Raw genomic sequence first — 27729 nt, forward strand, 5'->3', positions numbered from 1 at the left:
TTTTTCGTTTTTTGTTTATTAAACCAAAATCGGAAATTGGATAACTGCTTGGCTTGGCTCGTTATCCAATTTCACATTTAGTGGACAAAACTGAAATGGAAAAAACGGCCAGATCAAGGGGGCGTGACTTTCCACACCACCCTGCAGCCATAACTCCCTCGTCTCTGGACCAGCAAGATGGCCGCTGTGCCACCAGCAGCGGTAAATAGAGGTAAGTACTCTATTAATTTGTTGTTTGAAGATGTTTTAGGTGAGAACGTAGCCCTCATAGCTTCATCTATCCAATTAGTTAATCCAAAATTAGGCTTCTTTGAAATGTGCCCGGAGTTTTCAGAGCAGCGTAGCTCTGCTAACGGGGCCAGGCTCTCCAGGCTCAGCGTGCGGGTGGAGTGTATCTTCCCCGCAAACCGCAGCTTGATCTCGGCAAGTCACCTTGTCATATTCCGCTGCTTGTTATCTGTTCGTAGCGGCTCATAGTGTGATATGAAGAGCTTAATGTGTTCGTAGGCTATATTTGCTGTTTGATACGATTATCAAAATATAATATTCTTCTCTAGAGAGTTTGGTACTTCTGAAGATACTATCTTAAACTTTGCCACAGTATTTTCTTCCAATTCCAGTTACAAATATTCCCTTTCTCATGGATTGTTTTAGTTTGTAAATTCATATAATTTTTTTTGTGTGTGTGAAATATAGTCTTCCCTTCGATTGGCTTCTTATATGCAGTGTGAACTTTTTTAAAATTTATTTTTTATTGTTTCAGACAGGCAGTTCTTCAGGAGGAGATGCATCCAGGTTTGGATGCGTCTTCCCAGAATCTCCCAGTGATCCTCTTCCTTCTCCTGACATCGTCTTCTTCACTGTCTCCTCATCTTTTATATACTGAAATTATAGGAATATTTTTTCATTACTCTTTGAACATGGGGTGAATATCTCCCTGTTTGTTGTTCTAATAAATACATTTATATGAACATTTATTTAGTGACGCTTTTAATAATCTAATAACATTGGCACATTATTTCAAATGTTTCCTACTTGGTAGATTTGGGAAATAACAAAATTTTCATTGTATGTTTTGGATAATCATACGTTTCTCCATGCGTGTTTGTGACATAACATTTCAATCTGGAGAGACTCAGACGGAGATGAGAAGACAATTAGAAGAGTTTATTGACAAACAGAATTTAAAGTCTTTGGCGCTCGGGCCCCGGCTGGGGATAACGGTTATCGCAGCGTTAGCGATAGGCTTCAGATGAGCATCCCGATGCTGTTAGGAACGTCATCCCCCAGGGCCCGGCACTGGTGGTGGAGGTTGAAGAAGGGTGCGGGCCTCAGGACCGGGCGAATGGAGGAGAAGGGGTGGTGGTGGGTTGAGCTCGGCTGGAGAGCAAAGGACACCATGAATGAATAAGGTCCTTATCAGTTGGGACTTGGTCGATGATTGGACGTGACGTGGCTTGGTCCGGTGTTGATAGGTCGACGATTGTGAGCAGGTCGCTTCAATTAACGGGTCCCGGTGGGGATAAAAGAGTCTTCCAGTTTGAATTTGCGCCTAGGCTTCATTTTATAATCGATAAATATGCGGTAAAACTAGTGGTGGTAGAGGGCCACACTGGGTTAAACTCTGGGAATGTTTTTTCTCTCTCTCTCTATGTGTGTATATACTATATACTGTATATATATATATATATATATATATATATCATCATGGGGAAATAATATATAATGATAAAATAGTTTATATTACTATTTTCACCTTGTGGTTTGTACTATAAAGTACCTACCTGTATTTTTACAGGTACAGGCTTAGCAAATTCGGAATATTTTTTTCAAAATCGCTGAATTTTCGCATTTTCCTATTCAAATGCTCGGAAGCGAAGAATTCCTCCAGCGTTGTTCGCATGCACAAAATTTCCTTATGTAAACAATAACATGCAGGGGTCTATATTTGTAAATATGATTATGATTAATGTTTTTTGTGACAGAGAGGGGGGTTATAAATTAAGAGGAGAAGGACATTTAAAAAAAAACAATGTATATATATATATAGTATATATACATTGTTTAATTTATAACCCCCCTCTCTGTCACAAAACATTTTTTGTATATTGTGTGGTAGTTGATGGTTTCTTACTTTAAACATGAAATGTACAGTCATAAATGTTACAAGGTCCCAGAATCTCAGTGTATTTGATTTAAAAAATATTTTTATATGTTCCCAATATCCCAGTTTATGTAGTATTTGGATTGATATTTTTTGACAGTGCCGACGGTAATGCTCAGCGCAATTCTGACAAACATCAGCATCTTTGTTGTGAGGAGTGTAGCCTTTGCCTCGCCGGCCACGGCCTCGTCCTCTGGGTTGTCCTCTTCCTCTCCTCGATTGATGATAGTACATTGTAACAGCAGCCAGATGAAGTTCTTTTTCCACCTTGTTCTTTTGCTCTCTGGTGCGGTTGTCCACTTGCTGTTGTGCATGTCTGGCATCTTCTAAACGGGGTTGCTTAGCCCAACCCACATAGCTCTGTTTCAGTTCCTTTGAGATGTCTGGGAGCAATCCTTTGATAATGGCATCACAGGTATTGCTTTCCCAAGGGCCAGGTGGAGCTTGATCGTTGAAGGTGTCAGGTCTGGCATGGCCTCCATATGTTGTAACGGTGTCCATAAGGCAATGAATGAAGTCATCAGTTCTTTCATCTGGTTGTTGTTTGCATGTACAGATGTAGATCATGTTTATTCGAACCGGAAACGTAGTCTTTATGGCATTTGTAAGTGCATTATCACTGTTTTATCATTGTCATTGTCAATGTTATCCCAGTCAATGTCTTTTAATTGGTTGTCAGGTTTTGGCAAAGAGGCGTGGATTTTTGCCAAATCAGTGGGTTTAAATTTTCTGGCCAGAAGTCTCCGCAGTTCTGCTCCTGTAGGCCTGAATTTACGGCAGAATTCACTGAGCTGATCAGCTAAGACAGTTCCAGAATGGAAGGGGTCAGTTAGATTTTTTCCAGTGTCCTCAGTATCCTGGCTGGTCCCAGATTGAAAGACAAGATCTGGTCCAGTGGCACCCATAACCTCAACCATGGGTGCATTCAAGTCAGGAGCCACACTTGGCTTCGAAGATTGTCTTTTGTTCCTGTCTCTAGATCTGAGATCATGTCGAGCAGGTAGGAGATCATCCTCTCTTCTACCCTTTTTCCCACATCCTCTGTTGAAAACTTGTATTGGACGTGCCATCTTTTCATCCTCTTCATCACTGAACAGTTCTTCATCCTCAGGCACAAGAATTTCTGTCTCCTCCTTAGAAGAAGCAGCAGCTGCTGCTGCTGCAGCCGTTGTTGTTGATGTAGGCTATGTTGATGGTTGAGGGACCACAGCAGTGGGTGCAGGTACCGCTTGTCGTGGTCATGGAATTGGGTAGGCGTCGAGGTCCGGATTCAATACAGAGTGAGCACTCAAGTCCGGGTACAGATGTGTGGGAAGAGAAGAATAAGGAGAATCGTAAGGTGGGGGCTTAACTCCCTTTGTTTTACATTTAGTCACAAAAGCAGAAACATTTTCAGATTGTACTGTAGAAATAGAAGCATTGTCATGTCGCCCTGCTATTTTCCCAGAATCATCCTTGCATCCAGCCATTTTAGCATTTTTCTGTCTTTTCCTACGGTCATTTTCTTTCACCCAGCATTCCAAACTTTCTTTGTTTCTCAAGATCGAGACTCTTAGTCTATCTGTTTTATCCCTCTTAATGTACTTTCTCTATGTTCTATTTCTCTTTGTAACCCTTTCAAAAAAGTCAGTTTCAATGAACCACCCTCAGGGAAAATACCACTTTTTATAAATTCATTCACACCATACACACTTTTTTCTCCATATTTCATTATCATATAGGCAAACAATTCATCCTGAGGAGGAGATTGCATTCTGGAACCACTTAGACCCATTCTTCTTGAATTGGGTGGGATTTTCTCTTTAGACTGCAAACGTCTTTGCAGAATCCTACAAATCAGCTTTGTGGTCGCTCTGCCTCTTAATCCTCTAAGAGGGGACTTTATTTCTGATAAAGGTCTCTAGGATACTCTAAAGGTTTGGTTTCCTCAATTTAGAAAAGCAAAACGAAAAAAAAATACCTGCCTTATTTACCGATAAGAACTTTCACTTGGACTCTAACCTAGAAATCAGTGGTTCCTTTTCTCTGTGGGGCTTTAACCCGGTTTGGGACTTGAATCCAATTGGGGGGGACTCTAGCCCACCCCTTTTTTTAATTTTATTTATTTATTTTTTTTCCCCGGCACTTTAACCCGACTTTTCCTTTTAATACCGTCAATCTCTATTCCCCAGGGTGAAAGGTTTATCGGATCCTTTACTATTTTAGATTTTATAATTCAGAATTTGCAACGTTAATTTGTTAGCCTGAGTGAGTATCCCACCTGATAACAGTGGTTTTGAGTTCGTTGATCCCAGTGCTGGAGCCATGGAGCCGACCAACAGCCCTTTATTCTCTCAAATCCTAAACGAGGTCTGAGGCTGAAGTCTAGTCCAGGTTGGTACCAAAACGCTGTTTGTCGATGTCCTCGGCTGTCCAGTTGAGGGATCTGGGTCATGGCACCAAATTGTTGTGGAATAAACTATTACCAGATACTGTTCAGGTAAAATCACTCAATCAGGTTTATTTATGAATTGTGCACAACTCAGAGAGCTTGTAGGACAATCAATAATGAAGCAATTCTGTATGAAAAGCTCTGCCAGGCAGAGGCAACACCAAGGATAAAGGCTTCAAAAGGGGTGAGACAGTCTGGTTCTGATCCAGCTGTGGAAAACAACTCCCAACCTTGTACATGTAACCCAAATAGTTTTATTTTGGTGGGAATATACAGGAACTTAGAATATATATATAGCAATACAACTAGCAGATCTGACCTTATTGTAATTTTCCACTTCAATGACTTATAACAAATTTGTAAATTTGTTTTGTATGTATTGTTTTGTATGTATATAAGTGACATGTTAATTTCATTCCACGACATTTTTATTGTTACATTGGGGAACTATTTCCTTAATTTCTATTTTGTCTACAGGTTTTAGATACTGTACATACATGATGTATTTTGTATTATACAATTTTCCAGAGTGTCCCCATTCTGTATGTTTGAGCCATTTATTTATTTTGCTAACTCCTGAATGAGTGGTTTCGGAAGAGTTCTTTCTTATCAAGCTATATAAAGTTTCCATATCCCTTTAATGTTTTGTTTATTTTCTAATATTTTAGAATAATATTCCTTCTTACATTTTCTCATAGTAGTTTATTTATTGCTCTGCTTCAAGCATTTTATATTTAATGAATTGTTTATATAGATTATTCTTTTTCTTACATGTGTATTTAAAAAGCACAGTTGGACAGTTTTTATCATTTTGAATATCTTCAGAAATATCTCAAAAGTTTTATCAACATTTTTTTTCTTCATACAACACTTTCCAGTTCTGTGATTGTAAATCATTTCTTAGCGCACTTTTTGAGTCTTCTGACATTATTCTTTTGTATGTGATGTTGGTAACCCCATTTACTTTTCTGCAAACCCCATCAAGGATCACAACACTTGTAGATGGTCACTAATATTATTTATAAGAAGTCCACTTACCTAGTAATATTTTTACATTTCCTGTGAACGTAGCATTTTTCAATACAAAAAACATGGCGGCCGTCTGGGCTTCGCAAGTTTTCTGTGGGAAACCCTGCATCTCATACCCACAGTCAGCTCAGAAGGCCTCGTCAACCAAGGAGCATGCACATGGCACTCTTGCTTGTTGCCATAGCAACTGTATCCATGTTTTTTATGGCTTTATAAAGGTTTAAAATAGACACTGAAGTCATCCATGCCACAAGTCATTGGTCTAAATTAGTCTGCAAACTGACAAGTTGAGTTAATTTGATGCTTTTGTTTGCAGTTTAATTCAGCAACAGCACACCCTTTGAAATCCAACAAATTTTGACTTTAAAAGGAACTCATACTGGTAAAAACCTTTATGTGAGCCCTGTTCAGCGTTACTGCTTTGTTCCAGCCACCTTTAAATGTTAGTCATCACATAAGTTACCACTTTTAATGTCAGCTATTTTCAATGACTTTTATATGAGTATGAGCAGTATAAGTTAGCTTAATGACTGCTACATTTGTTTGTTACACACAGTGTGTATTCATAGTCATTTAACCATCCAGCATGTTGTCACATTATAAACACAAGCTTCAGTTAATTTTATTGGAATTGTATGTGAGAACAACACAAAGTAGGACATAATTGCGAAGTGGATAAAAAAGGATACATTATTTTCAACAAGTGTGCCTTATACACTGCTCAAAAAAATAAAGGGAACACTTAAACAACACAATATAACTCTAAGTAAATCAAACTTCTGTGAAATCAAACTGTCCACTTAGGAAGCAACACTGATTGACAATCAATTTCACCTGCTGTTGTGCAAATGGAATAGACAACAGGTGGAAATTATTGGCAATTAGCAAGACACACTCAATAAAGGAGTGGTTCTGCAGTTGGGACCACAGACCACTTCTCAGTACCTATGCTGTCTGGCTGATGTTTTGGTCAGTTTTGAATGTTGGTGTTGCTTTCACACTCGTGGTAGCATGAGACGGACTCCACAACCCACACGAGTGGCTCAGGTAGTGCAGCTCATCCAGGATGGCACATCAATGCGAGCTGTGGCAAGAAGGTTTGCTGTGTCTGTCAGCGTAGTGTCCAGAGGCTGGAGGCGCTACCAGGAGACAGGCCAGTACACCAGGAGACGTGGAGGAGGCCGTAGGAGGGCAACAACCCAGCAGCAGGACCGCTACCTCTGCCTTTGTGCAAGAAGGAACAGGAGGAGCACTGCCAGAGCCCTGCAAAATGACCTCCAGCAGGCCACAAATGTGCATGTGTCTGCACAAACGGTTAGAAACCGACTCCATGAGGATGGTATGAGGGCCCGACGTCCACAGATGGGGGTTGTGCTCACAGCCCAACACCGTGCAGGACGCTTGGCATTTGCCAGAGAACACCAGGATTGGCAAATTCGCCACTGGCGCCTTGTGCTCTTCACAGATGAAAGCAGGTTCACACTGAGCACATGTGACAGACGTGACAGAGTCTGGAGACGCCGTGGAGAGCGGTCTGCTGCCTGCAACATCCTTCAGCATGACCGGTTTGGCAGTGGGTCAGTAATGGTGTGGGGTGGCATTTCTTTGGAGGGCCGCACAGCCCTCCATGTGCTCACCACAGGTAGCCTGACTGCCATTAGGTACCGAGATGAGATCCTCAGACCCCTTGTGAGACCATATGCTGGTGCGGTTGGCCATGGGTTCCTCCTAATGCAGGACAATGCTAGACCTCATGTGGATGGAGTGTGTCAGCAGTTCCTGCAAGATGAAGGCATTGAAGCTATGGACTGGCCAGCCCATTCCCCAGACCTGAGTCCAATTGAGCACATCTGGGACATCATGTCTCACTCCATCCACCAACATCACGTTGCACCACAGACTGTCCAGGAGTTGGCGGATGCTTTAGTCCAGGTCTGGGAGGAGATCCCTCAGGAGACCATCCGCCACCTCATCAGGAGCATGCCCAGGCGTTGTAGGGAGGTCATACAGGCACGTGGAGGACACACAATACTGAGCCTCATTTTGACTTGTTTTAAGGACATTACATTAAAGTTGGATCAGCGTGTAGTGTTATTTCACTTTAATTTTGTGTGTGGCTCCAAATCCAGGCCTCCATTGGTTAATAAATTTGATTTCCATTGATGATTTTTGTGTGATTTTGTTGTCAGCACATTCAACTTTGTACAGAACAAAGTATTCAATGAGAATATTTCTTTCATTCAGATCTAGGATGTGTTATTTGAGTGTTCCCTTTATTTTTTTGAGCAGTGTATTTAGCTTATCAGAAGCTGCAGCTTAAAAATGAATGCTAAATAGTGTAGAGGTGCACTCATAAATGAATCCTAATTTCTTGAATTTTGGAAGTTTCAGTCAATACCTACATGTGAAATTGACTGAATTTTGTTCTTTTCAATCTAACCTCAAAATTATTGAGGTAAATTCAATGATGCGCATATTTTTCATAGCTTGTAATTTTCTTGTCACGGCAACTTTTTGTCTTGTAGTTGTTGCTGCCCATTAGCCAGAACTCCCTTCAAAAACAGGTTTTTAATCTCAATAGAATTTTATCTTGGTAAAATACAGACTAAATATAAAAAAATAATAAAAAAAAAAATTGTGTCCACCGATTTTATCTACCTCTGCAAGGGTCTAAAAATTAGCCACTGTCCCTTTTTTCTCTGCCTTTACAGAGTACATGTACCAGGTCACATCTGCATTTACACAGTAAATAACAGTCACACCACTATTGCTAATTTTGCAACTTTGTCGCTATATTTAGGGACAAAATGAATTGGTATTGGCAGGTCAGGCATTTTAAAAATCTGTGATTGGCCTGAGAACTGCAATTGCTGCCTCCCTAACATAGAGTAGTTCAAGCTCAATTAGATTGAATGAAGAACACAGTCTGGACTTGATTATCAAGTAAGGGTATGAATATTACCAATGTCTATGTAACTGATGTCGTAGAATTATTTATCAAGGAATGAGAATCTGTGTCAATAATAAGAGAAAGATCAATCTTTGCCTTTAAGTTTCTTTATTCAAAGGAAAAAGCATTCAAAGACCTGTCTCCCTGAACATAACTGTCAGCTAAAGATGACAATGTCAAGGTTTGTTGTTTCCTCTGTGTTGGTGGCAAAGTGGTGTTACACCCTTGAAAATAGAGGGACAGAACAATGAGATGATTTTATGTTCTTCTCGCATGCAGCAGTTTAATGATATGGGAGGAAAGTGTGAAACCCACTAATGGAGGATGGAGCCATTACCAATCAATCCCAGAAGAGGCTAGTTGATTGCTCATGTACAGAAAAATAACTTCCAAACAATTTTTTACAGGATTTATATTGTTTTAAGTTTATATCAACTAATATTAATTCATATTTTTGTTAACATTTTTTGCTTTAAATAATTGTAAGACTTTTGTTTTACTATCAACTACTGTACGTTAATATCTCATTTTTGAGATATCTGAAGTTTTATATTTTTTTCTTTAGGATAGAAATGCACCACAAACCTATGTGCAAAAGCAAAACAGGTGAAACGCCTTTTTCCATCCCTTCTAAATCATAAACAGAAACTTTACATAATAAAGAAAGAAAGAAAAAATACATCCAAACTATTTGGACTATTTTTGAGTTGTTTTCACCCTGGTCGGGTTGTTTTTGGTTTTGGACTTTATTGGTGTCTGATATCTGCCTTGAGAGGGGTTGTTTTGATTATTTCCTTCTAATTTGATTATTCTGTTTTCCTTAATCTCTTTATTTAATTAGATCAGTCTTCTTACTGTTTTACTTTAGTACAGTCCTTAGTGTTTATAGTTATGTTTATTTCTTGACTCTAGTTATTCCTTGTTAATCTAGTTTAATTATTTTTATACATCTAATTATTCTTTAGTGTTAGATTCATTTGTTAGTCCCTTGTGTACTCTCCCTTGCCCCTGTGCCATTTTCTCTTTCTCTCTTTTCAGCCGCCTTCTGCTCTCTCCCCTCACATCTGAAACCTGTTACCTCATCATCTCATGTCTTTTGTTGCAGCTTTCACCCTCACAGTATTTAAACCCTTTTCTTGCTCACACTCCTTGCTGGTCCCTCCCGTTATACCCTATTTTCCCTGGTTCTTCCCCGTGTTCCCAGCTGGATTTTTCCTTGGATTTATGGTTTTTGTTCTACAGTCATGGCCAAATGTTTTGAGAATGATTCAAATGTTAATATTTACAAACTATACTGCTTCAGTTTTTATAACGGCAATTTGCATATACTCCAGAATGTTATAAAGAGTGATCAGCGTAACAGCAATTAATTGCAAAGTCAATATTTGCCTAGAAAATGAACTTTATCCCCCAAAACACATTTCAACTTCATTGCAGCCCTGCCTTAAAAGGACCAGCTAACATTGTTTCAGTGATTGCTCCATTAACACAGGTGTGATGAGGACAGGGCTGGAGATCAATCTGTCATGATTAAGTAAGAATGACACCACTGGACACTTTAAAAAGAGGCTGGTGCTTGGCATCATCGTTTCTCTTTTGTGAACCATGGTTATCTTGAAAGAAACATGTGCAGTAGTGATGGTGAGATGAAGCCTCATGAGGCATTGAACCACTTGAGCCAACTGGTTCGAGAAAGGGTTCATTTCTTGAGGCTTCATGTGCACACGAAACCACCTACTGGCCAGGTGTATAATCACAGCCAGCTGTATCTTAACACGTGTGATGCATTGAATTTTTGTCTATTATGGCTCTTGGGAATGACTTCACAAAAGGTGTAGGACGAAATCATTTGTCTACATAAATTATGTATACACATACGTGTATAATAAAATATTGTTTGAATGTATCCTCTGTGTGTAATTATTCCCAAAATAGTAGTGTCATGTGATATGGCATGTTGTGTAATAAAGTTTTTCTGTGACTCTAGAAAAATGGCCTGGACTTAATCAGGCAGAGGACAGTGAAAGTGCTTTTGGAACTAGGGAGGGGTAGTGAATAGGCTAATGCTTGTGTAACTTGGATGATTTCATGCATTTTTATTAAGAAACAACAATTTCTCCACAGTTTTTGGTTTCAAACGATTTCTCTTTTTTGACACTACATGGTTATTATTGTACCCCAACTCCTTGGAGCACAATAAACACCTCACCTTTACAGAAAATAAGAAACAGTGAAAAATACAGTTCCTCATAAGCAAACGTAATGCATCTGCAAATGTTCAGTTCACCTTACCTTGTTAGGGCTTATCAAATCGAAATCGAAAGAGGAGGGGAAATCCTCCTCTTTCTCGCCGGCTCCATCCTACCCCTATCCTGTCCTCGCTCTCCTAAATCTGTCTGTCTGTCTGTCTGTCCTAAACTCTCCAAACACCAAACTAACTGTCTCAAACTAAATAACCACTATCCAAACTCTGCTATCCAAACTATCAAAACTCTATCCACTCTCTCAACTGACCGCAACTCGCCTACAACAACCCACATTTTGAATGGAGCCTGTGGGGTTTCTAAAGCTGTCAAACCCCGCGCCAACATCTGAGCCACTTCCCGAAGCAGTCACGTGATACAGCCAGGCAGCGAGGCTTCGGACGTCATCGTTTTCGGCTCCTCCCCTAAATGAAGCAAGCCTCGATACGCGCTTTACGGAAACGCCCCCTCCATTACTCGACACACGCCTCGAAGCCTCGGCACATCACGTAACATCACTAATGTGCAGTCATCATTGCACTGCACATAAATGGCCTAACAGGAAAGAGAATCGCAGCTAGAAAGATTGCACCTCAGTCAACAATCTATCGCATCATCAAGAACTTCAAGGAGAGAGGTTCCATTGTTGCCAAAAAGGCTCCAGGGCGCCCAAGACCGTCTCTTAAAAGTGTTTCAGCTGTGGGATCGGGCTACCAGCAGTGCAGAGCTTGCTCAGGAATGACAGCAGGCAGGTGTGAGTGCATCTGCACGCACTGTGAGGCGGAGACTCTTGGAGCAAGGCCTGGTCTCAAGGAGGGCAGCAAAGAAGCCACTTCTCTCCAGGAAAAACATCAGGGACAGACTGATATTCTGCCAAAGGTACAGGGAGTAGACTGCTGAGGACTGGGGTAAAGTCATTTTCTCTGATGAATCCCCTTTCCGATTGTTTGGGACATCTGGAAAACAGCTTGTTCGGAGAAGACGAGGTGAGCGCTACCACTAGTCTTGTCTCATGCCAACTGTAAAGCATCCTGAAACCATTCATGTGTGGGGTTGCTTCTCAGCCAAGGGAGTTGGCTCTGTCACAGTCTTACCTAAAAACACAGCCATGAATAAAGAATGGTACCAGAATGTCCTCCGAGAGCAACTTCTCCCAACCGTCCAAGAGCAGTTTGGTGATGAACAATGCCTTTTCCAGCATGATGGAGCACCTTGCCATAAAGCAAAGGTGATATCTAACTGGCTCAGAGAACAAAACATAGAGATTTTGGGTCCATGGCCTGGAAACTCTCCTGATCTTAATCCCATTGAAAACTTGTGGTCAATTATCAAGAGACGGGTGGACAAACGAAAACCTAGGAATTCTGACAAAATGCAAGCATTGATTGTGCAAGAATGGACTGCTATCAGTCAGGATTTGGTCCAGAAATTGATTGAGAGCATGCCAGGGAGAATTGCAGATGTCCTGAAGAAGAGGGGTCAACACTGCAAATATTGACTTGCTGCATTAACTCATTCTAACTGTCATTAAAAGCTTTTGTTACTCATAATACGATTGCAATTGTATTTCTGTATGTGATGACAACATCTGACATACACACATGAAAAATAATTTGTGTCATTCTCAATACCTTTGGCCATGACTGTACTCTGGCTCCCTATTCTCTCTGTGATTTGTGTAAGTTTGGCCATCATTTTTTCATTATACATTCTTCATTTACTCAATGTCTCTGCCTTTCTGCATTTGGGTCCACCATCAAAACGCATATCATAGCAATAACTTCACAAGGTGTTCAATATTTGAAACAAGCAAAAAAACAGTCTGGCCCTATGCCATCCTAACTGTAGCTTGAAGAAAAGGCCAGGACATAGACAGTCAATTTACTGTGATTTCAAAATGTGAATTCAAACTGAATTATAAATAATATTGTTGCAAATTTTGCACAAGAAATGTTACAAAACTGCATACCTTTTGAAAAACAAGCAGAAGAAACCAATACCAATATTTACGATTTTAAAAAGTGTTACTGTCTTGCTTTAAAAATGCTCATCCCATGTTTTCTCTTTTGATTATCACATATATTCTCAAAAGAGATTCTCTTTTGATGGATTGATTTATTAACCAATCAATCAAACCTAGTTTGGTTAATAAACCAAACTTGGAAATTGTTTTGATAATAAAACAGGTAAAATAATAAAAGAACCTGCAACCGTTCATTTTAGCTGATTTGATAATCAGGTCGTAGAATGAGGGAGCCGGTGATTTGTACAAATAAATTATGAAATATTATCAGATTTGCAATTATATTTCAATTTGTGAAGGGTTAGGGGGCATGAAAAAAATGTTGATTCCTTGGGAGACATGACAGACAATAATTGAGAAACTTTGATTTAAAGCAACTCATTGCTTCAGCTGTTTTGCAGTTTTCTGGAAGTTTGTTCCAGATTTGCACTAAAACAAAAGCTGAATGTTGCTTCTCGATGTTTGGTTCTAGGGATGCAGAACAGATCCAGAAGACCTGAGAGATCTGCAAGGTTGACCAAACAACAGCAGATCTTTTGTTGGTGATTTAATACTAACAATAGTATTTTAGTCTATTCTGTGAGCGACACGGAGCCAGTGTTGGGACTTTAGAACTTGGTTGATGTGCTCTTTCTTCCTGGTTTTAGTGAGAACACAAGCAGTAGCTTTCTGGATAAGCTGCAGCTGTATGATTGATTGTTTTAGGAAGACTTGTAAAGACACTGTTGCAGTAATCAATTCAACTGAAGATAAACACACGGATGAGTTTCTCAAGAACTTGCTGAGACATTAGTCCTCTAATTCTGAAAATATTCTTGAGATAATAGAGGGCTGACTTTGTAACTGTCTTTATGTGGCTCAGGAACAAAGGAGTGCTTGTACCTGTTACTTTTCATACTAAGAAGTCAGAGCTGGAGGCCAGAACAGAAGGCAGATACTGGAACTCAGCATGTAAAGGGTGAGAGCTGTCCGCAAGAATAGCATTAGTTTTTTGTATGATTTGTTTATTGAACAGTTCTAGGCTCTCCTAGGATCTTATTACTTGTATGTATTACTCTGCTAAGGGCATTTTCTGACCTAATATGGAGTTTAATTTCCCTTCTAAGCATATTTACCTCATTGAGGTTTCCTTTATGGAATACTTTTCTCTTTTTATTCAACACATTTTTCAACAATTTTGACATCCAGGGTTTACTTTTAGAAAATATTTTCACAGGTTTTCTTTTGGAATCACACACAGAAAGTCACATAGCTACTAATAACATCAGTCCCTTAAACATGTGCCAGTCCATTATATGAAAGCAATCCTGCAGGTTCAGTTTGGAATCATCAGTCCAGTCATAAGTTTGGCATATATTTTAAAATCCAACCCTGCTTTTACACAACAAACTTATTCATAGAGCAGCTGTATATATACAGAGATTGAATAGAACAGATGAATTGTATTTTATAATAAGGTGACTTCTGAAAGCAGTTAGTTGCATTAGATCTTTTTTAGGGGACCCCAAGTAAAGGGGCTGAAAACAAATGCATGGCACATTTTTCAGACTTATTCACAATTTTCTTTTCTCTTCAGATTTATGCTCCACTTTGTGTTGATCTGTTACATGACATCCTGAAGAATTACATTTAATGTTTGTGGTTGTAATCTGGATAGGTTCTTGGGGGCGGGGGTCGGAATACTTCTTGCAAGATAAGTAGTGGTCTCAACAATTAACATGAATAACCACCATGCTCACACAATGGTCAAATCAAACTGTCGATGCATGTAAATACCGGCTCATTCCTGGGAACCATAGCTGATTAAAACGGAAGATGTGTGCAGTTAAATGTTTGTTTGTATAGGTGCGTTCAGGAAAGCCCTGCCCTCCTCATGTCTCTGTCTCTATGGACAGAGCCTGATGTAAACACCATGAGTCCATGTGTGACATGTACAAGCCAGTTTATCTCTGCTGGGGTCAGTGGCAGCGTGTTTCCATCTATAAAATGATCTGTTAGCTGTTTTTGTCGGTTATGTTTCTCTGGCACAGCTTTGCTGATGTATACATTGGTTGTGCAGGAAGACGTCAGTGATTAGGGTGGAGATGTACACTGTTATGACTGGCTTTCTAAATGACGTTGCATCACTGGCTTTGCTTTGATCTGGCCTGTGATCTCTTTTCAAATCAGCTAAACGTGCGTTGGCCACAACAATAACAGTTAAAGGCCATTCTGTACAGTCACAAACAAACAATGCAAATCTAATTAACTGTTCTTTTGATTTTGATCAAAATGTTGGAAAACAGCAATGGGCACAGTTGCATTTCATTCAAGATTAACTTGTGTTGCAACTATTTTCTACACATTGCTGGGTATTAAAATCTGATCAACATATTTCAGACATGATTTCAGTCTCAGGGCTAAAAGAAATTAAAGCTGTCTATTTTATTCGCGTTTTATGTCATAGAGTAGCACGAACCAGTACATAACTGGGAAGTGGAAAAAAATAGTTTCTATTTACCTTGTCACTGGGGCATTTTAAATTGTTTTTATGTGATTTTTTAGTTGAATATCTGAACAGTTATTTAATAATATTATATCAAAGAACAAAATTACTTAACAAGAATGGTTTGATAATTGGTTTCAAAAATGTTAATGTTGGTCACATTTAAATTTTCTTTTCACTTAGTACCACCATTTTGCACCCACACACTCCTATATTGTCTCTCTCCAGTTCATACTTATGTATGCAACGTTTGTACATCAGTTTATTTCTCTTGGTGATTAGGTACTTTGATAAACTGGAACTAAAAACTATCAAAACATCTCAATCTAACATGTTTGTTTTAAGTACTTGTTGTCTGAAAGCCTGTTTTTGTCATAATGTTTCCATTGACTGTGGTTCTGATCCCTGTTTACTCTAGTCAACTCCAATGTGAAATGAGATATGACTTCTGATCAGACCAGAACAACTTTGACTAACCTTTTTGCAGATTATCATAAAAATATTTTGTCTTCATCAGTTCCCAGGAAAATGGTTCCCTTTCGTCCCTATAAAAAGTATTAGAGCATGGACTGTTTAACTTTGTATAACCAAAATACTTTGATTTCTCATGGGAATTGTCCTGTCAGGCAAATGTTTTGCTGCCTTCTATGACTTGAGGCAGTTGAGGCTACTGGTAACAAGCTGCTAATATATATATAATATGAGCTGCTGTGCAGAGCGCATCCAAAACTCCAAATCACCTGTGGAAGATAAGCTAGCAAAATAGTGTAGCAAAAAAGTACTTACCCTAGGGAGAGAGAAAAGAAAGAGGAAGAATAGAGAAAAAGTCAAGACAAAGGCATGTTTTCATGTGTCTTGGTAATGTAATGTTTATCAGAAACATTTGTGGAGGTGCTAATTGAAAATTGTCTTGATGGCGACCTTGAACGGTCCAGTTCAACAGCCAAACATTTATGCTAGAATGTTTGTATTTGTGTGAAACTGATCATTAACTTTAAATGAGTCGATTCTCATGGTTGGCCCTGTATATTACTGAGGATTTTTGGCTTCAAACCGTGTTTGATAACATTTGATAACAATAATTAAAACTTCTCAATGTTTCACATTGTCTAGCAAAATATATTTACACCAGACTCCAGGGGTACTGCATTAATATAGCAATGAGCTACTCTAAGTTGTAGTTGGCAATATGTTGTTTGCTGCTGAGCATGATAATTTATGTATCTAACAGTACAAACAGTAACATAAAATAACTCTGTAAGCATTTATTACCCAGTGGCCAAAGAAAACAATGTAGACATGTTGGCTAAATTTATCTAGATAGAGGAGTTTCCAGCTGAAGGGAGTCTGTTACTGGAGCTACTGGATGGATTAAACTGCCACAGGTGAACACAGAGCTCCTGGTGCATCGTCAGAGTTGATAAGATGGTGAAAGTGGATGACATGTGGGAGGCTTTCGCTACATGGAGCTGCTGGACATGGGGGAGAGTTTGTGGATATGTGGCTTTTTCTCAGAATTTGAATAGATATTAGTTCACCTGCAACAAAAAACACTTAATTAAAAAACCTGCATAAACATTGTCATGATTTATTTAAATAAGGACATATGCAGGACTAAAGCCATTCTGCTGTTCAGTTTTATGAGCAAAGTGGTCCGCCAACTCTCCTGATTACCTACTTACTACTTATGTTGACTACTGTGCAGAAAATCAGCACAGATAAATTGATGTCCTATATATACATGCATATAGGAAATAATGTAAACAGCTCTGTCAGAAATGCAATAACTTTATAACACATGCATGCATAATCAAATCATCTGACTGTTGATTGCAGCAATCTACATTAGCAGACATAGAGTACCCCAAAACCAGATTTCGCTTAGGGCCCCATGGAGGCTTGGGCTGGCCCTGCTAGCATGTTCATTTACGCAAAATTGATTGCAGCATAAATATGGCGACGTCCATGTACCAATATTTTATTTAAAGTTATTAAAAACAAACAGCCTACAGTATTTTACTTTATTGTTTTTGCATCTAAAATAAATATTTCTCAAATAAAGTCTATTATTAACTAATCAGGATCCCTTTAAGAAGCTTTTCTGAATAATCTGGTTGTCTGTCTGGGTTCATACTATGATCCTCTTCTGCTGCAATAAACTCCATGAAAAAACAATCTGAATATGAGCATCAAAACTGGAGGCAGTTTGCGACCGGTTAACATTGCATCAGAAAGAAGACAGAGTGAAAATTAAGAAGTCTAAACAGTGAGCACCTGCAGTTGGAGCATCAAAGATTAGATAACAGATGTCTATGTATATCTGTTTAGATCAGATTGTATAATACTTAAGGAGTTTGAATACATCTAACATCAAAATTGAAAGTAGAAATTACTGTCTGATTGTCATGGAGATTGCACTTATACGTCCTTACAGGGGTCTTCAAACCCATGTGATAAAAACCGACTCGAAGGGACTTGTTCTGAGGTTTTTCACATTTTGCTCTCTATGCTGTTTTGGCATTGTTCACAAAGTCAGCAGAAAGCTGCAATTGTGATTATGTTCAGTATATTTAAGTTCAATTTAGCTTGTGTATTTTTGTCTAAAACATGAAGGCATATTTAGGAATCAGCACATTTTCAGTTTATTTACAGTGCTTCTGCACTCATTAAGGTATTTGAGATGATAATTCTGAGTTCAGGCCTTGAAGTATAAATCCACACAGTTTTCTTAAGATAGCTCTGACTAAATATAACTCTGGTTTAGTATAATGACAGATTACACTGTCGCGCACGTTTTCTCTGAGGGGAGAATGACTGTGCAACTGGCGTCACTGTCCCCCACAGTGATATGTGCATAGTTATCCAAAAACCACTGTCTGTTTTGTTTTTTTTCTTTCAGCTGCCATTGTTCTGGATGTTGTCATTTTCTTCCAGCACTGTAGTGTCACTGTATGATGTTGGAGACTTTTATTTTCTATCCATCCATCCATCCATCCATCTTCTTCCGCTTATCCGAGGTCGGGTCGCGGGGGTAGCAGCTTCAGAAGGGAGGCCCAGACTTCCCTCTCCCCAGCCACTTCTTCCAGCTCCTCCGGGGGAATCCCGAGGCGTTCCCAGGCCAGCCGAGAGACATAGTCCCTCCAGCGTGTCCTGGGTCTTCCCCGGAACACCTCACCAGGGAGGCGTCCAGGAGGCATCCTGACCAGATGCCCAAGCCACCTCAACTGGCTCCTCTCGATGTGAAGGAGCAGCGGCTCTACTCTGAGTCCCTCCCGGATGACTGAGCTTCTCACCCTATCTCTAAGGGAGAGCCCAGCCACCCTACGGAGAAAACCCATTTCGGCCGCTTGTATCCGCGATCTCGTTCTTTCGGTCATGACCCAAAGCTCATGACCATAGATGAGGGTGGGAACGTAGATCGACCGGTAAATCGAGAGCTTCGCTTTTTGGCTCAGCTCTCTCTTCACCACGACGGACCGGTACAGCGCCCGCTTGACAGCAGACGCTGCGCCAATCCGCCTGTCGATCTCCCGCTCCCTTCTTCCCCCATTCGTGAACAAGATCCCGAGATACTTAAACTCCTCCACTTGGGGCAGGACACCCCCCCTGACCCGGAGAAGGCACTCTACCCTTTTCCGGCTCAAGACCATGGCCTCGGATTTGGAGGCACTGATCCCCATCCCGGCCGCTTCACACTCGGCTGCGAACCGATCCAGCGAGAGCTGCAGATCACGATCTGATGAAGCCAAAAGGACCACATCGTCTGCGAAAAGCAGAGATGAGATCCTGAGGCCACCAAATCGGATCCCCTCAACACCTTGGCTGCGCCTAGAAATTCTGTCCATGAAAGTGATGAACAGAATCGGTGACAAAGGGCAGCCCTGGCGGAGTCCAACTCTCACCGGAAACGAGCCCGACTTACTGCCGGCAATGCGGACCAGACTCTGACACCGGTCATACAGGGACCTGAGAGCCCGTATCAAAGGGCCCGGTACCCCATACTCCCGGAGAACCCCCCACAGGGCTCCCCGAGGGACACGGTCGAACGCCTTCTCCAAGTCCACAAAACACATGTAGACTGGTTGGGCGAACTCCCATGCACCCTCCAGGACCCTGCTGAGGGTGTAGAGCTGGTCCAGTGTTCCACGACCAGGACGAAAACCACACTGCTCTTCCTGAATCCGAGGTTCGACTATCCGACGGACCCTCCTCTCCAGGACCCCTGAATAGACCTTGCCAGGGAGGCTTAAGAGTGTGACCCCTCTATAATTGGAGCACACCCTCCGGTCCCCCTTTTTGAACAGGGGGACCACCACCCCAGTCTGCCAATCCAGGGGAACTGCCCCCGATGTCCATGCGATATTGCAGAGTCGCGTCAACCAACACAACCCTACAACATCCAGAGCCTTAAGGAACTCCGGGCGGATCTCATCCACCCCCGGGGCCTTGCCACCGAGGAGCTTTTTAACCACCTCGGCGACCTCGCCCCCAGAGATTGGAGAGCCCAACCCAGAGTCCCCAGGCTCCGCTTCCTCAGTGGAAGGCATGTTGGTGGGATTGAGGAGGTCTTCGAAGTACTCTGCCCACCGGCCCACAACGTCCCGAGTAGAGGTCAGCAGCACACCATCCCCACTATAAACAGTGTTGGTGCTGCACCGCTTCCCCCCCCTGAGACGCCGGATGGTGGACCAGAATCGCCTCGAAGCCGTGCGGAAGTCTTTCTCCATGGCCTCTCCAAACTCCTCCCACACCCGAGTTTTTGCCTCAGCAACCGCCCGAGCCGCATGCCGCTTCGCCCGCCGGTACCCATCAGCTGCTTCCGGAGTCCCACAGGCCAAAAAGGCTCGATAGGACTCCTTCTTCAGCCTGACGGCATCCCTCACCGAAGGTGTCCACCAACGGGTTCGAGGGTTGCCGCCGCGACAGGCACCGACAACCTTGCGGCCACAGCTCCGATCGGCCGCCTCGACAATGGAGGCACGGAACACGGTCCACTCAGACTCCATGTCCCCCACCTCCCCCGGGACGTGTTCGAAGTTTTGCCGGAGATGGGAGTTAAAGCTCCGTCTCACAGGGGATTCCGCCAGACGTTCCCAGCAGACCCTCACAACACGTTTGGGCCTGCCAGGTCTGACCGGCTTTCGCCCCCGCCACCGGAGCCAACTCACCACCAGGTAGTGGTCAGTGGACAGCTCCGCACCTCTCTTCACCCGAGTGTCCAAGACATACGGCCGCAGATCCGATGAAACGATGACAAAGTCGATCATCGAACTGCGGCCTAGGGTGTCCTGGTGCCAAGTGCACATATGGACACCCTTATGCTTGAACATGGTGTTCGTTATGGACAATCCATGGCGAGCACAGAAGTCCAGCAACAGAACACTGCTCGAGTTCAGGTCGGGTGGGCCGTTCCTCCCAACCACGCCCCTCCAGGTCTCACTGTCGTTGCCCACGTGAGCGTTGAAGTCCCCCAGCAGAACAAGGGAGTCCCCAGGAGGAGCACTCTCCAGTACCCCCTCTAAGGACTCCAAAAAGGGTGGGTAATCTGAACTGTCGTTCGGCCCGTAAGCACAAACGACAGTCAGAACCCGTCCCCCCACCCGTAGGCGGAGGGATCCTACCCTCTCGTTCACCGGGGTAAACCCCAACGTACAGGCGCCGAGATGGGGAGCAACAAGTATGCCCACTCCTGCCCGACGTCTCTCTCCCTGGGCAACTCCAGAGTGGAAGTATGTCCAGCCCCTCTCAAGGAGACTGGTTCCAGAACCAGAGCCATGCGTCGAGGTGAGACCGACTATTTCTAGCCGGAACCTCTCGACCTCACGCACTAGCTCCGGCTCCTTCCCCACCAGAGAGGTGACATTCCACGTCCCAAGAGCCAGTTTCTGCAACCGAGGATCGGACCGCCAGGGTCCCCTCCCTTGGCCGCCACCCATCACACAGTGCACCCGACCCCTTTGGCCCCTCTCACGGGTGGTGGGCCCATGGGAGGGGGGGCCCATGTTTCCTCTTCGGGCTGAGCCCGGCCGGGCTCCATGGGTAAAAGCCCGGCCACCAGACGCTCGCCATCGTGCCCCCCCTCCAGGCCTGGCTCCAGAGTGGGGCCCCGGTGACCCGCGTCCGGGTGAGGGAACACCAAGTCCAAGGTTTTCCTTCATCATTGGGGTCTTCGGGCTGCACTTTGTCTGGTCCCTCACCTAGGACCTGTCTGCCTTGGGTGACCCTACCAGGGGCATGAAGCCCCAGACAGCATAGCTCCTAGGATCATTGGGGCACTCAAACCCCTCCACCACGATAAGGTGGCAGCCCATGGAGGAGTTTTATTTTCTATGTTAAGATATTATTAACAACAAATCATAAACCTCAAAAAATTATAAACGTAAGGTAGAGTGGACAGTTTCTGTTTTTTGTAACCAGCATTGATCAGAAAAACATTAGAATTGGTTCCCAAGTACCTGTAGTGTGAGTTGCTTAAGAATACAAGAAGCCTAGTGTGTGTTTTTGACTCAGATCCTGTAATGCAACCACACTGTTTCTGAACTTTTTTTTAGCAAAACTGTACTCCACAATACATGTCACTAAACAAATTAGGTTGGTGTCATAATATTTAATAACATTGAAATCACATACCTTATTGTTTGTGCTTGTGATGTTTACATGTCCAAAAAGAGAGGAATAATATATAATGTCGATAAGCTGTAGTGCAATAAAATGTAATGTAAATGACATAAAGTTAGCAGCCAATGTTGCAGTTGGTGGTGATATCCAAATGGACAAGTCAAAATTATAATAATAAACATTCCTACATTGCTGTCAGATACCAACAGATTATGAGCGATATCTGCAATATTTGTCAGTGTGTTCTCTACTGGGAAACAGTATGCAGGCTATTTCTTAGTAGAGAAACACTGGGGTAGAACAGAACCAGACATTGAGTCAGACCTGCTAGTGAAGAACCACCTTAGGATACTTATAGACGTATTATGTCTAAACTGTTCCACTTTGAGAAACAGACGACTTTCCACGACGTATCAAACAGATCTTTTTGAAATAGTAATAAGGCAAAATTTTATCTTGTGCTGTTTTCCTACATTCTTATATTGTTTAGAGGGAATTTAAAGTCCTCATTTCATTGCCTTTTCAACAAAAAGTTCCCAAGATGTATGTAGTGTTCATCACTTTATAGAAGGCTGTCTACCTGTAATATACACAGAGTTATGAAAGAGAAAATGCTCTCATTCCCCTTTAAATTATTACTCGCAGCCACTCTCATTGAATCAAGCATGAAGATAATAAGCTTATATAAGTTTTATGCTTATGTACGCTTAGATTACTAGACTTGATGTACGCATCAGGTCTAGTAATCTAAACCAGTAGAAACAGATTTTCTAAACTAAGAAGCAAAGAAATCCAAAATAATGTGAAAAATAGAAGGGGAAACTTCATAACTAAATGTATTTTTGTACAACAACTATACCAATTTAGCCCTGTGTGGTTGTTGAGTTCTTTTACATTTCTGTTATCACAAGTGTAACATCCTTTTTCTTCTGTCACTTTAAAAAAGACTAAAAAAATGTGCAGAGTGAGGGACATGATGCAGCAATTTGTGGTGTATGTGCTAAAAATGGAAAGTCCAGACAGAATGGCCTAGCCAGTGGGTTCCACGTGGTCCAGACAGGTGCTTCAAAATGCTATATTGTCTGGATGCAATACAAGACAGAACACAGTCGATTATAGTTTCCCTTTAGAGATTCGGCACAAACCTTATGGTAAAAGAGATTGATGCTTCTCATGTAGAATAAGAAAGTAGTCAAGTTAATCGTTTCTTTGGTTTTTACTTTCCCAGTTGTCTCCCAAAGTGATTCAATGTTGAGCTGAAGAATTTTCTGCTCTTCTTCATTCTGCCCCTTCATCATTTTGGTGTGGCTGTTTGTGAAAACCTCTCGTGCCTGAACCTGATTTGTGCTGCTGTTTGTGTGAAAGGTTGAACTGCTGCCAGTTGTGGTAGGCTCACTAAATCTGCTCAGCGTTCCAGGCTTGGTGCCTGACCATTGGCCTCTGGACCCTTAGGGCACGTCAGTCCTACATTCACAGCCAGGCAAATGGCACTACAACATCCACATACAAAAACAAACACACGCCAGCGGTTTACATAGTGCTTCTATGCAGGACTTGTTGAAATTTGTCTCCAGAGGCACGGTGATATAATCGCTGACAGGACAGCCTGCGTTAAACCAGAACAGGAGGGTTGGATGGGGACTTTGTGTTTCTGTCTTACCCAGATCAAATATATGGCATTTTCTGAAAACACAGGTTAGACAAACCAGGTCTTGCCCAGAAAACGTGCTAAGCCTGGAGGTAGGTGTGCTAGGACAGTCATCCAGCGGCCCACTATGTTTTTGAGTTTAAAAATGTGTTAAGTTGACAGAAATTTTAAAAATATTCCTAGGTATTTATGTTACTGGAAGACATTATTTACAATACCGAAACACCAACTATAAAATCTTAAAACAGCCAAACACAAAATAAATACTCTTAAAATAAATTTCATTTTTTTGCATTTCAGTTGTTTCATCCTAATTAAAGTATTCAATTTTTTGAACATTTCAATTAGTCTGTGACTTGTCTCTTTATTTGCTGAAGTTTACTGCCAGGGCCTTGGGTTGTTTAGAGTTGTCTGCTGTTTTGATTATTTTATTTTAGCACCATTATTACTGTGTTCCTTAGTTTCTTATTTTGATAGATCAGCCTCAATGTAAAAAAAACATAGTTGAAACAAATTAATTGAATTGCTTCAATTCGGAACAAGTAATTCAATTAAGTTTATACAACTTAATTTATGAAGTTTAACCAACTCAAGTTATGTCTATCCAACTCAATCTGTCCATACAACTAAATTTAATAATGTAACGGATAACGTAATTTTGGACATCTTAGTTTTTTAGTTCGGGACAACTTTCTGTAGAATTAAGTCAAGGAGATTTTAATTATTTATTAGACAAAAATAAATTATTTGAGTAAGAGTGACTTAAATTTGTCATGTTAAACACACTTAATGAATTAAGTTATAAAACTTAGTAAGTTGAGTTGGATAAACTTAATGAAGTGGATGATCATAATATATTGAACAGGTCAGACGTAGGATATGAAACTGGCATTGAACTCAATTGTTTTAAGTAAAGTCAAAGTAAAAAGTTCCTTTAAGTTAATATAATTTAAGATAGTTAGATTTGTAACTTTCAAGTTAAACGAGCACAAAAAAAGTAAGTTGCCATCACTAAACCAAATGAATTAAGTGAGATTAATGTAAACTAGAAAATTTCGGAAGAAATTTAGCCGGGGCCTGCCAAGGCGCGCCCGTGGGTTTGGGCCCGGCGTCGTCACGCTAGAAATTGGCATCGACGCTAAAGAACGCCGCAACGTAATCAGTGGCATGCTGAGATCCACAAGAACGTTAAGTAAGGCGGACGTGCACCATTCAGTATGATTTAAAATTTTTGTCAAGGCTTTTATTTTGGAAGTTTTGTTAAACTTCATTTCAAAGGGCCAAACTAATACCATGTGTAACAGTGCTTTGGATGAAAAAGTCAAATAAAGCCAAAAGAGCAATTACGTCATGTAAAAATATTCAAGGCTTTTATTTTGAAATTTTTGTTAAACTTCATTTCAAAGGGCCAAACTAATCCCATGAATAACAGTCATTGGATAAAATCAGTTATATAATGCTCAAAACACAAGTAGTTGATGTAAAAATATTCAAGGCTTTTATTTTGAAATTTTTGTTAAACTTCATTTCAAAGGGCCAAACTAATACCATGTGTAACAGTGCTTTGGATGAAAAAGTCAAATAAAGCCAAAAGAGCAATTACGTCATGTAAAAATATTCAAGGCTTTTATTTTGAAATTTTTGTTAAACTTCATTTCAAAGGGCCAAACTAATCCCATGAATAACAGTCATTGGATAAAATCAGTTATATAATGCTCAAAACACAAGTAGTTGATGTAAAAATATTCAAGGCTTTTATTTTGAAATTTTTGTTAAACTTCATTTCAAAGGGCCAAACTAATACCATGTGTAACAGTGCTTTGGATGAAAAAGTCAAATAAAGCCAAAAAGAGCAATTACGTCATGTAAAAATATTCAAGGCTTTTATTTTGAAATTTTTGTTAAACTTCATTTCAAAAGGCCAACCTAATCCCATGAATAACAGTCATTGGATAAAATCAGTTATATAATGCTCAAAACACAAGTAGTTGATGTAAAAATATTCAAGGCTTTTATTTTGGAATTTTTGTTAAACTTCATTTCAAAGGGCCAACCTAATCCCATGAATAACAGTCATTGGATAAAATTTTCTCTCAGAAAATCCTGTCGCATGACTTTGCTCTGAAGCACCGTGACAGAAAACCGTACGGTCTAGATAAATTTTGAAAACATTTTACCGGAGCAGACAGGCGTATCCATGTCAGGACCGATTTTGATACCAATCGTGCGATATTTGTGGGCGTGATGGCGATTTCAAAAATGATTTGGGGTGAAAAAGTTGTCTTCATTTCTCACTCTAATCAGCCAGAGACGCACTCTAATTTTAGGAAAAATGAGAAACTTTGGGTTGCTTAGAGACAAATTGTGGACAAACCGTAACTGGTATCGACGAGCCGTCTTCACTTTCGAAGAGATCACAGACGTATCTACAAAATGAAATTTGAATGCCATTTCTACGTGAATTCGTGACGACACAGAAAATCCTCAAAAATAGGGTATTTCTAGGATTTTTCCCATTGACTTATAATGGGGTTTTTTGCGAATTATGTCGCCACGTTAACCCCAAATCCCACCAAAAGTAATAGCTCCAATGGCGTGAATTTTCTGTACGTTTTATTTGTAGGTGTGCACCCAGCGGTATGAGCCGCATTAACGGTTACGGAAGAAAAATAAAGAATTATAAAGAGACACTTTGTTGGGTGTAGAGTAATAGGTTCCTGCCATTGCTTTGCATGGCAGGCCCCAATAAGTCCATAAAATGAACTACAGCCAAACACACTTTGGTTTGCTTGTTTTACCTTAGGTTAGTCCTTTCTTAAGTTACTCTACACTGTAACTAAAGGCTGTAAAAACATTAGTGTCTGGGTTTTGAAAATACAGCTCTTTACTGTAATCTGAAATGCATATGGAAAGTATATGGGAAGTGGTTGGGTCGCTGAATCACGTGCGGAAATTTACAGCTGTACTGTAAATTTTTAATGTACAGTTGCATTGTGGAATATTTACCGGCTGGAGGCGAACGTTCACAGGCTAGAGGGCGGGGCCAACAATGACTTTCACCGGGTAAGTACTTTTTTAAAAAACATTGTATTGCAGTTTTGTGTTTGTTTGTGTACAAAAATATCTTTTATGTGGTTATATTGATCTACTCTCGCTTCTATCACAATGTTTGCTAAAGCTAACTTCAGTTATTTCTCAGCTAGCATTATGTGCAACACAAGTGCTGTTTAGTTCAGTTTTGATTATATTTTTCACCAGGGCCAGCCCAAGCCTCCACGGGGCCCTAAGCAAAATTTGCTTTTGGGGCCCTCTAGTTCTGCTAACAATGTGGACCAGCTGCAATCAGCAGTCCGATCATTAGATCATTCACAAACATGCTATAAACTTATTGCATCTCTGGCAGTGCTGTTTACATTATATACTCCATCCAACCATCCATTTTCCGTTCACCCTTGTCCCTAATGGGGTCGGGAGGGTTGCTGGTGCCTATCTCCAGCTACATTCCGGGCGAGAGGCGGGGTACACCCCGGACAGGTCGCCAGTCTGTCGCAGGGCAACATTATATACTGTACATGTATAATACTATACATTTATTGGCCAACTGATTTATCAACCAGTTGCAACATGGGCAACCACCCAGGGCGGCATCTTGTGGCGGACTACGGGGGGGTAACAAGACCGTCCCCTTATCCCTCTCACCCCCCCAGATACTCCAATTGTCTGTGTCTCACTGTATCTCCAATCCTTCTGTCCATAGACTAATGGATGGCAGAAATAGTGAGATATAGCCATCTCACTGTATCTGCTATTCTTAGGCTTACAGATAGAAGCACAGAAGGTACATTGTCTGTGTCTCTGTCTGCAAATATAGTATACGGATAGAGACAGAGGAATGTATCTGTCTATGGAAATGTCTCTCTGTACCTGAGTATTAAGTTAAAATTAAAACTAATAATACTGAACATTGTTATTTTTCAGGAAACAGCATCAAGCGCACAAGCGGGTCCAGCAGCGGCTTTTGCCACCTAGAATAGTTTTTCATAGATGAGAACTATTTCAGTAATGCCTTTACAAACATATTTGGTAGTTCATAGGCTAAAAAGTCTAAAGATGGAATATGTACTTAAAGAAACAAAAG

The 27729-nt window shown here is 41.1% G+C and overlaps 1 protein-coding gene and 2 long non-coding RNA genes across 3 annotated transcripts in view; 2 read left to right on the forward strand and 1 right to left on the reverse strand.

The window, feature by feature from the left end:
* nt5dc1 (5'-nucleotidase domain containing 1) overlaps nt 1-27729 on the forward strand; it is a 121888-nt gene that overhangs the window by 35094 nt on the left and 59065 nt on the right. The window lies entirely within an intron of this gene.
* On the reverse strand, nt 4789-26991 carry LOC114158507 (uncharacterized). Its single transcript, XR_003598413.1, has 3 exons — nt 26847-26991; nt 21506-21510; nt 4789-4804 (listed from the first exon to the last, which is right to left on the reverse strand). It is a non-coding gene; the product is annotated as an uncharacterized LOC114158507 (long non-coding RNA).
* On the forward strand, nt 8537-24858 carry LOC114158508 (uncharacterized). The gene is made up of 3 exons (XR_003598414.1): nt 8537-8548; nt 16092-16103; nt 24641-24858. It is a non-coding gene; the product is annotated as an uncharacterized LOC114158508 (long non-coding RNA).

Source organism: Xiphophorus couchianus, chromosome 15 (assembly GCF_001444195.1).
Source record: "Xiphophorus couchianus chromosome 15, X_couchianus-1.0, whole genome shotgun sequence".
In the NCBI taxonomy this organism is placed as follows: Eukaryota; Metazoa; Chordata; class Actinopteri; order Cyprinodontiformes; family Poeciliidae; genus Xiphophorus; species Xiphophorus couchianus.